This window comes from Pecten maximus, unplaced genomic scaffold (genome assembly GCF_902652985.1).
Source record: "Pecten maximus unplaced genomic scaffold, xPecMax1.1, whole genome shotgun sequence".
In the NCBI taxonomy this organism is placed as follows: Eukaryota; Metazoa; Mollusca; class Bivalvia; order Pectinida; family Pectinidae; genus Pecten; species Pecten maximus.
The window spans coordinates 1-14651 of NW_022980656.1; the positions used below are offsets into that span (position 1 = coordinate 1).

General features: G+C 34.8%; 7 non-coding genes across 7 annotated transcripts; 1 reads left to right on the plus strand and 6 right to left on the minus strand.

The window, feature by feature from the left end:
• Positions 1-1748: 1748 nt before the first annotated feature.
• On the minus strand, positions 1749-1821 carry Trnat-ugu. The gene has a single exon. It is a non-coding gene; the product is annotated as a tRNA-Thr (tRNA).
• A 2031-nt stretch (positions 1822-3852) lies between these two features.
• Trnay-gua lies at positions 3853-3942 on the minus strand. The gene is given in 2 exon segments: positions 3853-3888; positions 3906-3942. It is a non-coding gene; the product is annotated as a tRNA-Tyr (tRNA).
• Positions 3943-5654: 1712 nt separating this feature from the next.
• On the minus strand, positions 5655-5727 carry Trnat-ugu. The gene has a single exon. It is a non-coding gene; the product is annotated as a tRNA-Thr (tRNA).
• A 1492-nt stretch (positions 5728-7219) lies between these two features.
• On the minus strand, positions 7220-7309 carry Trnay-gua. Its single transcript is given in 2 exon segments — positions 7220-7255; positions 7273-7309. It is a non-coding gene; the product is annotated as a tRNA-Tyr (tRNA).
• Positions 7310-8339: 1030 nt separating this feature from the next.
• Trnat-ugu lies at positions 8340-8412 on the minus strand. Its single transcript has one exon. It is a non-coding gene; the product is annotated as a tRNA-Thr (tRNA).
• A 5314-nt stretch (positions 8413-13726) lies between these two features.
• On the plus strand, positions 13727-13816 carry Trnay-gua. Its single transcript is given in 2 exon segments — positions 13727-13763; positions 13781-13816. It is a non-coding gene; the product is annotated as a tRNA-Tyr (tRNA).
• Positions 13817-13958: 142 nt separating this feature from the next.
• On the minus strand, positions 13959-14031 carry Trnak-cuu. The gene has a single exon. It is a non-coding gene; the product is annotated as a tRNA-Lys (tRNA).
• Between the last annotated feature and the right edge of the window lie 620 nt (positions 14032-14651).

Below are 14651 nucleotides of genomic sequence, written 5' to 3' on the forward strand. Positions count from 1 at the left end.
TTAAACAGTCCTCCGCTCTACCAACTGAGCTATCACGGGTGATATACATCCTTAATAAAACATTTCCCAAACATTCATTGACTCTTAAGAGGCCTTGGACATGGACTGTATGAGGGATCAGGAAGTTGGCATTCAGGTATTGATCTATTTAACGAAGATCGAAAAATCAGGTATTTTACCTGATTTCATTGATAGATATCGAATTACATAATGAGATATGATGCGCATTTTTCGCATTTATACTTCTTGATACAAAATTAAATTGATTGAAAATGTTGTCTACTTTATATTATTAAGACAGGATTTAATGATAATTGTTTAGTATACAACGTTATTTATCACGTGGGCATACAATAATTTGTGTTGCCCCTAAGTTATTGTTCAATCAGTTTTAATAGGAATAGTCCCATGCCGTCGTTAGTTAAAAAAATATATATAAGCCTCACAGTAAATGTGTCGGCCATCACCGCTGCCTTTCAATCAGTCGATCCGGGTTCGAGTACCTATTGGGGAATCTGATTGAGGTTTACACGTATATTTTTATTTTGGTATTATCCTCACCGATCTAATGATGATTTCATTTTTTGTTATTAATAATTTATGCTAACATACTTGCGCATGCTTCAAATAAACAGATTACGTATAAGGCGTTTAAAAACGACTATTAATGTAGAAGTTATAATTGTTTTAATCATTGTCGGTAACAGTACATTGTATGTGTTCAGATAAGCGTGTGGTATGATGCAATACTTCTTAATTGTACGAAACACATGGTTTGTGTTAGGGGTTTTATCACGAAGTTTGTGATGAACTTTCAATGGGAAGTATTCAATACAGATCTCAATAAGGAGTTAACCAAGTGGTCACAGCACAGCACATGTATGAACTTATACTGAAAGAAAGCAAACTTATTCAATGGCAATGGTATAATCGAAATAAAAATCTCGCGAGTCAAATGATAATCTACAAAAACCGCTACACGTCACAAAAAATAATTGCTGTCCACAAATACATTTTCATTCTAGAACTCTACATAGATTATAGAATTGACCCATCGCTTTCATACAATCATTAACCCGATCAAACATCTATTGAAGCATATCAAATTTTCATAGCCTTCGTAACGTAAAATTGTTATGTTTTTGAAAACCTCTTTACACACAGGAATCCTTACGCAATCATATGATACAAATATGGACGTAAACAAATAGCTCTATTTCAGATAAAACAAAACTGGGATAGAGAGATATATAGAATCTCACTGCATATCAAACTTTCACGGTACCACACATCCTTAATAAAACATTTTCTAAACATTCGTTGACTTTTAAGAATGCTCGGGTATGGGCTTTATAAGGGATCAGGAAGTTGGCATTCAGTTACTGATTTATTTAACTTAATCAACAAATAAAGTATTTTTACCTAATTTTATTCACAGATACATGTACTAAATAAAATAATGAGACCGAATAATGAGTTGTGAAAGGCTTCAATGACAACGACTGGAACACTAGCGTCTAGACATGAGTCTCACGCTTTACATTCAGGACGGAACAGTGAAAACTAAACTAAAAATCGATAAAATACGGATTATATAACAGAAGGCAAAATAGATGGAACATCTTCAAGAAAAATACATGTAGGTGTTCCGTAAAATATCTTTCCTCTTCACTGACCTATTTTCATTATGTTCAATTACAATCCCTAAAATGAAAGGAGCGTTTTTCAAGGATGAAAACTGCACTTTAAGCCTCCAGTGAGGATCGAACTCACGACCCCTGGTTTACAAGACCAGTGCTCTAACCACTGAGCTATGGAGGCGATATATGTTGTGTTATCTTGATATAACTATAAGTGAGTAAACATCTGTGACCCGAGGCTGTGTATTTGATAGAAATCATTGTTCAAATATTGAGGGCTTTTTTTTTATTTGAGATATCTATCTTCAATGACGTAATGGTTTGTAAAGGTTTGCTTGCGAAGATGAATGATTTACAATTTAGCAAAGATACTTTTATCTCATTCATTTCATTGATTAAGAAATGTGTACATGATGATATGATCAGTGTTCACATCTCACCTGTGTGATAAAACTCCGATATGGACACTGACACGAGTGTATACCTAGATCAGCTGTTGAAGTGATATCATCTACAATGTATAACACTTATTCTATACTTACCAGTTGTAAATAATATATATATTGTGTTGAAAGTAGTGACAAACCCTATCTGATGTTTAAGTTGAAATAGAATACTTATTGGTGTGTGTAGGTACTGACCTCGTGGTCAAAGATTTTATGAATCTGCCAAACCTGTCTCTCGTCTCATGTTTTAATACTGACTTTTACAATTCAGATGGCTATCTTCAACGACGTAATAATTTGGATTTGTTCGTTTTTAAAGATGAAAAATATAGTTAAAAGAAGATATCGATGAAATTGTGTGGTTTACAAGAACAGTGCTCTAACCACTGAGCTATGGAGGCGATATATGTTGTGTTATCTTGATATAAGTATAAATAAATAAACATCTGTGACCCGAGGCTGTGTATTTCATAGAAAGCACTGTCCAAATATTGAATTTCTCATTTGCGATGTCTATCTTAAATGACGTAATGGTTTGTAAGCGTATGCTTGCGAAGAGGTATAATGTGCAATTTAGCAAAGATACTTTTATCTAATTCATTTCATTGATTAAGTAATGTGTACATGATGATATGTACAATGGTTTATATAGTGAAGTGAATCAGAGTTTTCATCTCACCTGTGTGATTAATATCCGATATGGACACTGACACGAGTGTATACCTAGATCAGCTGTTGGAGTGATATCATCTATAACATTTATTACTTACTTACCAGTTGTAAACAATATATCGTCTTTGTTGAAAGTAGTGACAAACCCTATTTGATGTTTAAGTTGAAATAGAATACTTATTGGTGTGTGTAGGTACTGACCTCGTGGTCAAAGATTTTATGAATCTGCCAAACCTGTCTCTCGTCTCATGTTTTAATATTGACTTTTACTTTTCAGATGGCTATCATCAACGACGTAATGATTTGGATGGGTTCGTTTTTGAAGATGAAAAATATAGTTAAAAGGAGATATCGTTCAAATTTTTCAATGTTATCCTTTGGTGGGGAGAACATATTATTAAGTGTTTGAAACAGTGACGTTGTCTAATGTCTAATATTTGAATGGAACACTGATTAGTTTTTGATATTATGAATCTGACAAAAACTGTCTCTCGTCTCATGTTTTTATTCCAAATTGATTTCATGTAACTCTATATCATTTTCTGTGTGGCTGGTGCATATATATACACTGTATATTATATTTAATCAATAATGACACACTTTCAACCGATTTCAGCTTAACAGCTGGTTTAGATAACATTCACGTGTAGATGGCTCGAGATTTCAGTCACACATATACATTGTATGGTGAACACAAACTTATCAGCACTATAAATTATAGTACGTGTTTATGTCAATTATCAGGTAGCCTGTGTGGGAATCCTGGTGAAGTATACATGAACTAATCTCTATTATAAAGTATTTTTATCTTTAAAAGATGTACAAGAAAATCTTTGTCTTTTAAGATAAATATTTACCATAAAAAATCAGCATTTGAAATGTAATTTATAACAATTTAGTAATATACGCCTATCCGTATTATATTTTTATCACCATTCTTAAGAAAAGTGGACACGAATAATATATGGATTATTTTTTTTTTTTATTTTTTTAAAATAATGAATCGAGAATTGGATAACCAGTAAAAAGCACATGCTTAGATAGGAAAATCCGCACTGAACGACAACGTTCTATTTAATCTAAAAACAAAACAATCCCGCGAGCCGGAGTCGAACCAGCGACCTAAGGATAGCTATTAGGTTAACCACTACAGTCCTCCGCTCTACCAACTGAGCTATCACGGGTGACATACATCCTTAATCAAACATTTTCGAAACATTCATTGACTCTTAAGAGGCCTTGGACATGGACTGTATGAGGGATCAGGAAGTTGGCATTCAGGTATTGATCTATTTAACGAAGATCGAAAAATCAGGTATTTTACCTGATTTCATTGATAGATATCGAATTACATAATGAGATATGATGCGCATTTTTCGCATTTATACTTCTTGATACAAAATTAAATTGATTGAAAATGTTGTCTACTTTATATTATTAAGACAGGATTTAATGATAATTGTTTAGTATACAACGTTATTTATCACGTGGGCATACAGTAATTTGTGTTGCCCCTAAGTTATTGTTCAATCAGTTTTAATAGGAATAGTCCCATGCCGTCGTTATTTAAAAAAATATATATAAGCCTCACAGTAAATGTGTCGGCCATCACCGCTGCCTTTCGATCAGTCGATCCGGGTTCGAGTACCTATTGGGGAATCTGATTGAGGTTTACACGTATATTTTTATTTTGGTATTATCCTCACCGATCTAATGATGATTTCATTTTTCTGTTATTAATAATTTATACTAACGTATTTGCGCATGTTTCAAATAAACAGATTGCGTATAAGGCGTTTAAAAACGACTATTAATGTAGAAGTTATAATTGTTTTAATCATTGTCGGTAACAGTACACATTGTATGTGTTCAGATAAGCGTGCGGTATGATGCAATACTTCTTAATTATACGAAACAAATGGTTTGTGTTAGGGGTTTTATCACGAAGTCTGTGATGAACTTTCAATGGGAAGTATTCAATACAGATCTCAATAAGGAGTTAACCAAGTGGTCACAGCACAGCACATGTATGAACTTATACTGAAAGAAAGCAAACTTATTCAATGGCAATGGTATAATCGAAATAAAAATCTCGCGAGTCAAATGATAATCTACAAAAACCGCTACACGTCACAAAAAATAATTGCTGTCCACAAATACATTTTCATTCTAGAACTCTACATAGATTATAGAATTGACCCATCGCTTTCATACTATCATTAACCCGATCAAACATATATTGAAGCATATCAAATTTTCATAGCCTTCGTAATGTAAAATTGTTATGTTTTTGAAAACCTCTTTACACACAGGAATCCTTACGCAATCATATGATACAAATATGGACGTAAACAAATAGCTCTATTTCAGATAAAACAAAACTGGGATAGAGAGATATATAGAATCTCACTGCATATCAAACTTTCACGGTACCACACATCCTTAATAAAACATTTTCTAAACATTCGTTGACTTTTAAGAATGCTCGGGTATGGGCTTTATAAGGGATCAGGAAGTTGGCATTCAGTTATTGATTTATTTAACTTAATCAACAAATAAAGTATTTTTACCTAATTTTATTCACAGATACATGTACTAAATAAAATAATGAGACCGAATAATGAGTTGTGAAAGGCTTCAATGACAACGACTGGAACACTAGCGTCTAGACATGAGTCTCACGCTTTACATTCAGGACGGAACAGTGAAAACTAAACTAAAAATCGATAAAATACGGATTATATACCAGAAGGCAAAATAGATGGAACATCTTCAAGAAAAATACATGTAGGTGTTCCGTAAAATATCTTTCCTCTTCACTGACCTATTTTCATTATGTTCAATTACAATCCCTAAAATGAAAGGAGCGTTTTTCAAGGATGAAAACTGCACTTTAAGCCTCCAGTGAGGATCGAACTCACGACCCCTGGTTTACAAGACCAGTGCTCTAACCACTGAGCTATGGAGGCGATATATGTTGTGTTATCTTGATATAAGTATAAGTGTGTAAACGAGGCGGTGTATTTTATAGAAATCATTGTTCAAATATTGAGTTTTTTTCATTTGCGATGTCTATCTTCAATGACGTAATGGTTTGTAAATGTATGCTTGCGAAGATGAATCATATACAATTTAGCAAAGATATGTTTATCTCATTCATTTCATCGATTAAAAAATGTGTTCATGATGATATGTACAATGGTTTATATAGTGAAGTGAATAAGAGTTTTCATCTCACCTGTGTGATTAATATCCGATATAGACACTGACACCTGTGTTATACCTAGATCAGCTGTTGGGCTGATATCATCTATAACATTTATTAAATACGTACCAGTTGTAAATAATATATCTTTTGTGTTGAAAGTAGTGGCAAACCCTATCTGATGTTTAAGTTAAAATAGAATACTTATTGGTGTGTGTAAGTACTGACCTCGTGGTCAAAGATTTTACGAAGCTATCAAACCTGTTTCTCGTCTCATGTTTTAATACTGATTTTTACATTTCAGATGACTATCTTCAACGACGTAATAATTTGGGTGAGTTCGTTTTGAAGATGAAAAATATAGGAAAAAGAAGATATCGTTCAGTTTTTTTTCAACATAATACTTTTGTGTGGAGAACATATTATTAAGTGTTTGAAATAGTGGCGTTGTCTAATATTTAATTGGAACACTGATTGGTTTTTGATATTACGAATCTGTCAAAACCTGTCTCTCGTCTCATGTTTTTTTTAATTTTCAAGTTGATTTCATGTATATCATTTTCTGTGTGGCTAGTGCATATATATACACAGTATACTATATCTAATCATGAATGACACACTTTCAACCGATATCCTCCTAACAGCTGGTCTAGATAACATTCACGTGTAGATGTCTCGATATTTCAGTCACACAGGTACAGTGTATGGTGGACACAAACTTATCAGCACTATAAACTATAGTACGTGTTTATGTCAATAAGCATGTAGCCCGTTTGGGAATCATGGTGACGTATACATTAACTAATCTCTCTTATCAAGTATTTCTATCTTTAAAAGATATACAAGAAAATCTTAACGTCTTTTAAGATTGATATCGACAATAAAAAAATCAATATTTTAAAAGTAATTCATGTTGGTGAAAATGTCTCGAGCCAAAAAAGTTAAATGAATTTGATACGAGATGTATGTATAACCGTCATGCCGTTCGAGTTCCACGTTGGGTGTTAATACACAAATTTAACTTAAATTTCAAAATACACATGGAAACCCATCTTTACAAATCTACACTTCATATCTTATTATTAAGTATTAGTAATTATTATTATGTATTAGATTTTTATACCAGTCTTACAAAACGTGGACATAGAAAATAAATGATTATCTAAAAAAAAAAAAAATTTAAATAATGGATGGAGAATTGGATAACTAGTAAAAAGCTGAAAGTTAACGTTCCATTTAATCTACAAACAAAACAATCCCGCGAGCCGGAGTCGAACCAGCGACCTAAGGATAGCTATTAGGTTAACCACTACAGTACTCCGCTCTACCAACTGAGCTATCACGCGTGACATAAATCCTTAATAAAACATTTTCGAACCATCCATGGACTCTTAAGATGCCTTGGGAATGGACTGTACAAGGAATCAGGAAGTTGGCATTTAGGTATTGATCTATTTAACGAAGATCGAAAAATCGGATATTTTTACCTGATTCTATTTATAGATATCGAATTAAATAATGAGATATAATGCGCATTGATGCTTCTGAATGAAAAATGAAATTAGTTGAAAAAATTGTCTACTTTGAATTATTTACACAGGATTTAATTATAATTATTTAGAATACAACGTTATCAATCACATGGTCATAAACTAATTTGTGATGCCCACCCGACCCTCCCCCCATCCCCCGACGTTATTGTTTAATCATCTTTTTAAGTCCTAATATTCTTTGACTACATAGGGCTAAACCAAGGACTGGTCTTATTTGGTTAATTTATATCGGCGAGGAAGCGCTCTAAAGTAAACAAGGCAAGCGGCTTTTGCAAAATGGATAAAATCGGTAAAAAGAGCAGTGATCCAATATTTGCCTAAAAAGGTTTAACAAGGATATCCATAAAGGAGTTATATAAAAGTGGCATCGAGGCCCTTAAACACCGCTGGCAAAAGTATATAGATACTGAAGGAGAGATTACGTTGAAAAGTAATACAGTGTGTCCGGCAAAATTCAAATCCATCAATATGACGCTCACAACATATCAATCATCCCTCGTATTACAATCACAATTGTCATTTGATGGCTAAAAACAGCACGAAAAAACTTATTGATAATTTATTTTAATAAATAAACATGTCTGAAGTATGATCTTCGTATTGGATGACGGCATGACGTTGGTAAATTTTAATTTTGGGTGACAGATTTCCGCAATCTGAAACTGATATCGGACCTAAAATATTTGTTGACAAAATTATGCTGTTGTACCGTAGGCAGGTTATATTTTTGACTCGTTTAAATTTTGAGGAATTCGCAATAACAAGTCTATAGTTGATTAACAATAAAAATGTCAACAGATATTCGTTTAAAACGATGTTTTCAAGCCTCCAGTGAGGATCGAACTCACGACCCCTGGTTTACAAGACCAGTGCTCTAACCACTGAGCTATGGAGGCGATACATCTAATTTTTAATAGCATTCATATTACTTTAATTATCGAACAGCTGTTACCCGCAGGGTACTTCACAATAGATAGAAATCGATGTCTTTTTGTTGAGATCTTCCATTTCAAGAATATGTCTCGTATACATTTAGTATATACACAACGTACATGTACATTGAAACAACAGAGACAATGGCGTCCAACATTTTCGATATTATTTCTTTACAGTCCTTTACCGACGCCTCGACTTCGTACTTTATTACCTTCGATAAAGCTATATTGTTGACAAACGTAATTATTACAGTTAAAGGTGTGGTCAATATATTTGGAGATTAAACATTAGCATAGGCCCCCGCTTGGATTTTCAAAATATGTTTAATACAAAAAGGTATGGGTATGAGAAGCTTAAATCTGGAAAAGTTAGTTTCAGGATTAATTCTGTGAAAATGGGACCTCCTTGACTAACACCTGTGTCACTGTTAGAGGTGCTGCTATATACATTTGTAATTCCCCGAAAGTATTATTTGACACAATTATCATAAAATTATTCTATCATTGTGTTCAGAATATTTCAACTAACATTTTGATACAAATATTACGATATTTCAAGGGGATATGTTCATTTTTATTGCTGATTTAAGCAAAAAACCTTGCAAAACTCCATCACTTATGAGAAAATTCCCATTTTGGACTACTGAATTTGCATAGTTACAATACTAGTCTACCTTTTTTACTCGCAAAAAAAAGTTGACTACTAATGATAACATGACAGTGGCGTAGGAAGCGGGGGGGGGGGGGGGGGCCAGGGGGGGCAATTGCCCCCCCCCCCCCCCCCCCCCCCCCCACCCCCACCCCCCCCCCCCCCCCCCACCCCCCCCCCCCCCCCCCCCCCCCCCCCCCCCCCCCCCCCCCCCCCCCCCCCCCCCCCCCCCCCCCCCACTTTTTACACTGGGGGGGCAAACATATCTTTTTGCCCCCTCCACTTTTAGACATCCAAAATCTAAAAAAGGGGAAAAAACACGAATTTATATATTCATTTCGATAAATATCAGTATATTTTCGAACAGATAATGTTTTCTTGAAGGCAACGATAAAAATTTTTATCTTGTACATCCGGAACATTCCGACTTTTATACTAGTATATCAATCCTCAGACCTGTGTGTCGGTCGTCTGCACTAGCCTGGTAAGTCAATATTTATATCTTAATACGAAATTTTGCTTAACTTCATCACATAGATTCAATAAGTTGATGATAATTTGTGAAGTTAATTGAGTTCATAATGAGAACAAGACAGAAACACAACATGAATAAGAATGCGCGGTTTTAACGTGAATCGAGTGATACTATTTACCAACAGGTACGAGGAAATACAAAAAAAATCGTCTCGCGCCTCGTGCCATGTCGTTTTGTCACAAGTATCTAAAGCACAATATAGGAGCATTGGTTTGACCAGCTTTTACGTTATCATATGTATAAACGCTGTTTTTATTTTGACATTGAATTGCAAATGGCGGTCGTGAATGATATCACACAAATATGGCATATAAGAAGGTATTTAAAACATCAAAAATGCTCTTATTAGACAATATAAAGTATTCTTGAAGTGGCAAGAAGACTGCTTTTATGAACAAATGTTCAACCGCTGAGTTTGGGGTAAAATATGCCTATTTCTGAAAAAGGCTGCAAACTCACCAGTTTAACAAATTGACATTAAAATGTTCATGTTACTTTGATGAGATGTCTTAAAAGTACGATATAGGAGTTTTGTTATTGACTGAAATGCCTCCTGTAAGCCACATTTGTGTAATATTATTCTCAGCCGCCATTTGCATTTCAAGGTCAAAACAAAATAAGTGTTTATACGTACATAAAGTAAAATCTGGTCAAACAAATGCTCCTATCCTGTGTAATAGACACTTGTGAACATAACAGCATGGCTATTTTTCAGGTTTGATCATTTGCGTGACTTAGAATTATTCCATGCCAAATCTGACCACAAAGTTACTCTACAGAAGAAACTGGTAGCATCTATAGCATAATATTGGTGATTGTAAGAAGCTACATGTCCAAGCAAACATTTTGGTATATTACATGACATTTTTTGTGCAAATCTTAAGGTATTTATTCGTGTTTGAAATTCAACACTATTCTGCTATATAGATGACCCTTAATTACTGGACCCCCTTTCGAAAACTCCTGGATCCGCGCCTGATCCCGAATTATTGGAAATGTGCTATATTTCATTTTCCGCGGAAGGCTTAGACCCCCTTAAACCCCCTATCAGGGCGCTGCCCTGGACCCGCTGGGCGGCCCCTCAGACCCCTCGTAGAAAGAAAAAAAATCGGCGCCTACGGCGCTCGCATTATTGCTAAATTACTGGACCCCCCGCCCTTTCGAAAATCCTGGCCGGGCCTGGTGATTCATGTTTTGCCATAAATAATATATCCTGATTTGCGTAAATAACTTATTTTGTACTACAGAAATTATCAAAATTATCATGGGAGGTTGAAATGATAATTATTGGCTAATTTTGCGGAGATGGCATACGATTTGTTTAGTGCGTAAAATTTAAGGTTAAAAAATATTTTGCCCCCCACTTTTTGACGACTTCCTACGCCACTGCATGACGATTTATGAAAAAATGAAAACCGGTTAATTTGTCGTTTTTCACCTTGCTTTAAAAAACAAAAATACAGATTCTTGACCAATTGTCCTTGAGCTTTTGTTTCTGAATAACCAAAAGTCGGTGAGTTTTGATGTTTGGCAAGATGGTTGTCAATGTCAAATGGTATCATTCTAGTTAACATTGGTGACCCTGATCTTTGTTCAAGGCCACACGAATGCGATTTGCAGACAAAGTTACAATGTGTGTGAAATAGAGTTGAAATTAAGATTTTAATGTAGGTTATTGGATTCAATGACGTGACTTTTTATATACTAAGACTATATATTACAGATAGAGTGACTGGTTTTGATTTCGTCAGTTCCAAACTATTACATTGTGTCACTTTCCAGATGTCAACTGGAGTTACAACTATTGCAGTTTCAATACATTGCAAAAAAAATCCAATACAGCTCGATTCTTGTGAAAACAACTCAAGTAATTGCTTGTTTGAACTTGAGTGTCGCATGAGCTGGTAGACTGTGATATTTGTGACGAACATGGTCCAAGAAATATAAAATGCATGCAACACGTGCACACATACCAACTGTTCGTTTGCCTGCTGGACAGACACAATAGTAGTCTTTAACAGGGTCGTCCTGGTCATTTCTGTCAAACGCAATCCAAACATTATATTTTGTCTGTGATCTGTGCCTTGAATGGATTTGGCCTCGGATGAGATTTTCAGCGTGCTGGTATACCCACACTTCAAAGTCTTCAGCTGGTGTCAGATACTCTGCAATGTACCTTGGTGCTACTTTTAACTGATATGATCCACAGGTTACTATCTCCAGATATTTAATATCAAGCTTTTGAAACTCGATCGCACAGGCATCAAGTTTTACCCAATTGACCCTGTTGCGCATAGAAAGGTCAGTTCATAAGTGACCCTTGAGGCTAAAATATTGGCCACAGCCAAACGGGATTACATGCGCTCAGCAAGGCGTCGGCCCCTCACATAATTCTCTGATGTAGACACATTAATTGCTCCGTGTAGAGCATTCCAGGAAGATGTTGCTACTTTCGCCTCTTTTTCTATTACGTTAAGGAAATAGTTTGAACTGAGCTGTTCTCTGAACAGTTTCCACTGTTTCAGTCTTCCATGGTAACTCTCTACTACCCATCTTGACTTTGTTTTGTACACTGGCGGTCCTCGTTGGCAGTCAGTGTATCGTGCTGATTTTGACCTGGTAGAAGATTGGAAGGCATGTACACGGAAAATCCTTAATCTCGGAGCAGGTCCAGCACATCCCTAAACCCCCGGTCAACAATCACATTGTCATCATCATTGAGTCACAAATTCAGGTTTTCAAATGATTGAAGTATCGTTTTCAAGATATTTGCATCATTTTCATTCCCATAAAATGGACCAATGGTATCTAGTACATACACGTTTGGAAAGACAATGCTCATGAACTTAACATATTTGCGTTTCTTTTGCCCACAATATGAGGATCTTTGAAGAGGGTGATCAGCACTATTTTAAAAATAGATGTAAGTACCATCAAGGATAACAGTTACCTTGTCCCCATAAAAACATCTTGTTAATACAGTGTTGTGGCATTTAGCGTCCTCACAACTAATATGTCTTTGACCAAGGAAACTAGACACAACAGTTTGGCACAATGCTTGCAAGACGCTTTGAAATGTGTGAGACACATACTGTTTTTGTCAGACCACACAAAACTCCAAGTTGAGACCAAGTTAGCATGTTTAAAAATATTTATCAATTTCTTTTCTTAAAGTTTACAATCCCATCCTTAGGGTAGCTGTTCAGAGGATAGATAACTTTTGCAAAAAGCATATTTCTAATGTTATAACTGCTGAAGATCATTTCAAATCTTAAGTAATACAACTGATTTGGTTTGGCATGTCATAAAAATAGAAAAATAGTAGTTTTTGCATAAAAAAAATCCCATTATAGGCGAATCTTCATGATTATTGGTATTTATGCATAGGGCATGTTTTGCGTGCTCAAAAAAGCATTTTACCGGTTTTGAAATTACAATATTTTTGTCTGTATACAGCATATATATGTGGAAAGATTTTTGAGAAGTATAGAAGGTAGACTGTGATCAGAACCATACAAAATCATGTTGACAATGTTGGATATATTTTTTGTTTTATGAAAAATTCGCATATTTTTCTAATAAAAGGTGTCACTATGCTTGCTTCGTGTATGCAAATATAACATATTAGGTATCACAATAACTGTTAGTTTATACACTATATAATGCTTAGTTATTTGAAAATTGACATTCACCGGTGACAAATATCAAGCGGTTTGTTAGAGTGTCCTCGTCACTCAATCTGGTTTTATGCAAGGAGGTCCAGTATGACTATCCGTAGTGATAATGACTAATCCTTTATTGGGTTATGGCTTATTTTCATATATCTACATATGAGGGAAATATGAGAGAAATTGATGTGGTGGCGAAACTCTACCTTTGTGTCTATTATGTGTCCTGTCTGAATACTCACAGACAGAAATATTGTTTAGAACTTCGTTATTGTATTTATCTGATTTTAACTGTAAAATTTGGCTTATTAATATATTTTACATTTAGTATTAAATTAATTGAAACCGTTGAAAGAGAAAGTTGTTGATTTTCCTTTGACTAGATCCACCTCTAGAAAAATCTTTTATCTAGGAAGTATGTTACCCGTGATAGCTCAGTTGGTAGAGCGGAGGACTGTAGTGGTTAAGATCAAAGCTATCCTTAGGTCGCTGGTTCGACTCCGGCTCGCGGGATTTATTTTTTAGGGGTTTTTTTGTCGTTTTTTGTACGTATCAACTATTAAAAAATAGATTATTTTTTTATATACTGATTAATGAAGTATTATTATTATATAAAAGATAAAGAAATGAAAATCTTAGGGAAAAAAATAGATAACGCCCAACGTGGGGCTCGAACCCACGACCCCGAGATTAAGAGTCTCGTGCTCTACCGACTGAGCTAGCCGGGCTGTTCACGGTCAAAGTTATCCATTGAGAATTCGCGCTGTTCATGTTCAATGTAATCCACTTGGAATTTGAAACACGTGTACACTCCATATAAATACAGCCGCGTAGCCAGCATAGACTCCATTCCCCGTGCATCCAAGATATTGATTCCCCCCTTGTACACAAAATTCTATAAGAAATAATGTCTTTACCTGTTTCATAATGATGCGAATGAGAATCCGGATATGAATAAAACTAAACTCCAGTCGACTCTGAAATTAGGAACCTTTTCAATACATCCACGTAAAGTTACGCGGCGGTATGTATTTCAAATTTCAGATTTCATTTATGTATTCAACTCAGGCGCTCTGATGTGAACAACAAGACTGAAAAGGTCATACATTTACATTAATTATCAAACAATTTAATTGTCACCACCACTTTCTAAATATTTTGGTATTTTGGCCAATATCATGATCATTCAGTTATATCTACAGGAATAGTAAGAAATAATTATCATCATATTACCTTATTACAATGAGTAATATATTTATAAGTCAATTTATCTACACAACATGTGTATATCTATGAGTACGATGAGTAAATAAGTTTATAATTATCATAGGTCTACATGATGTATATA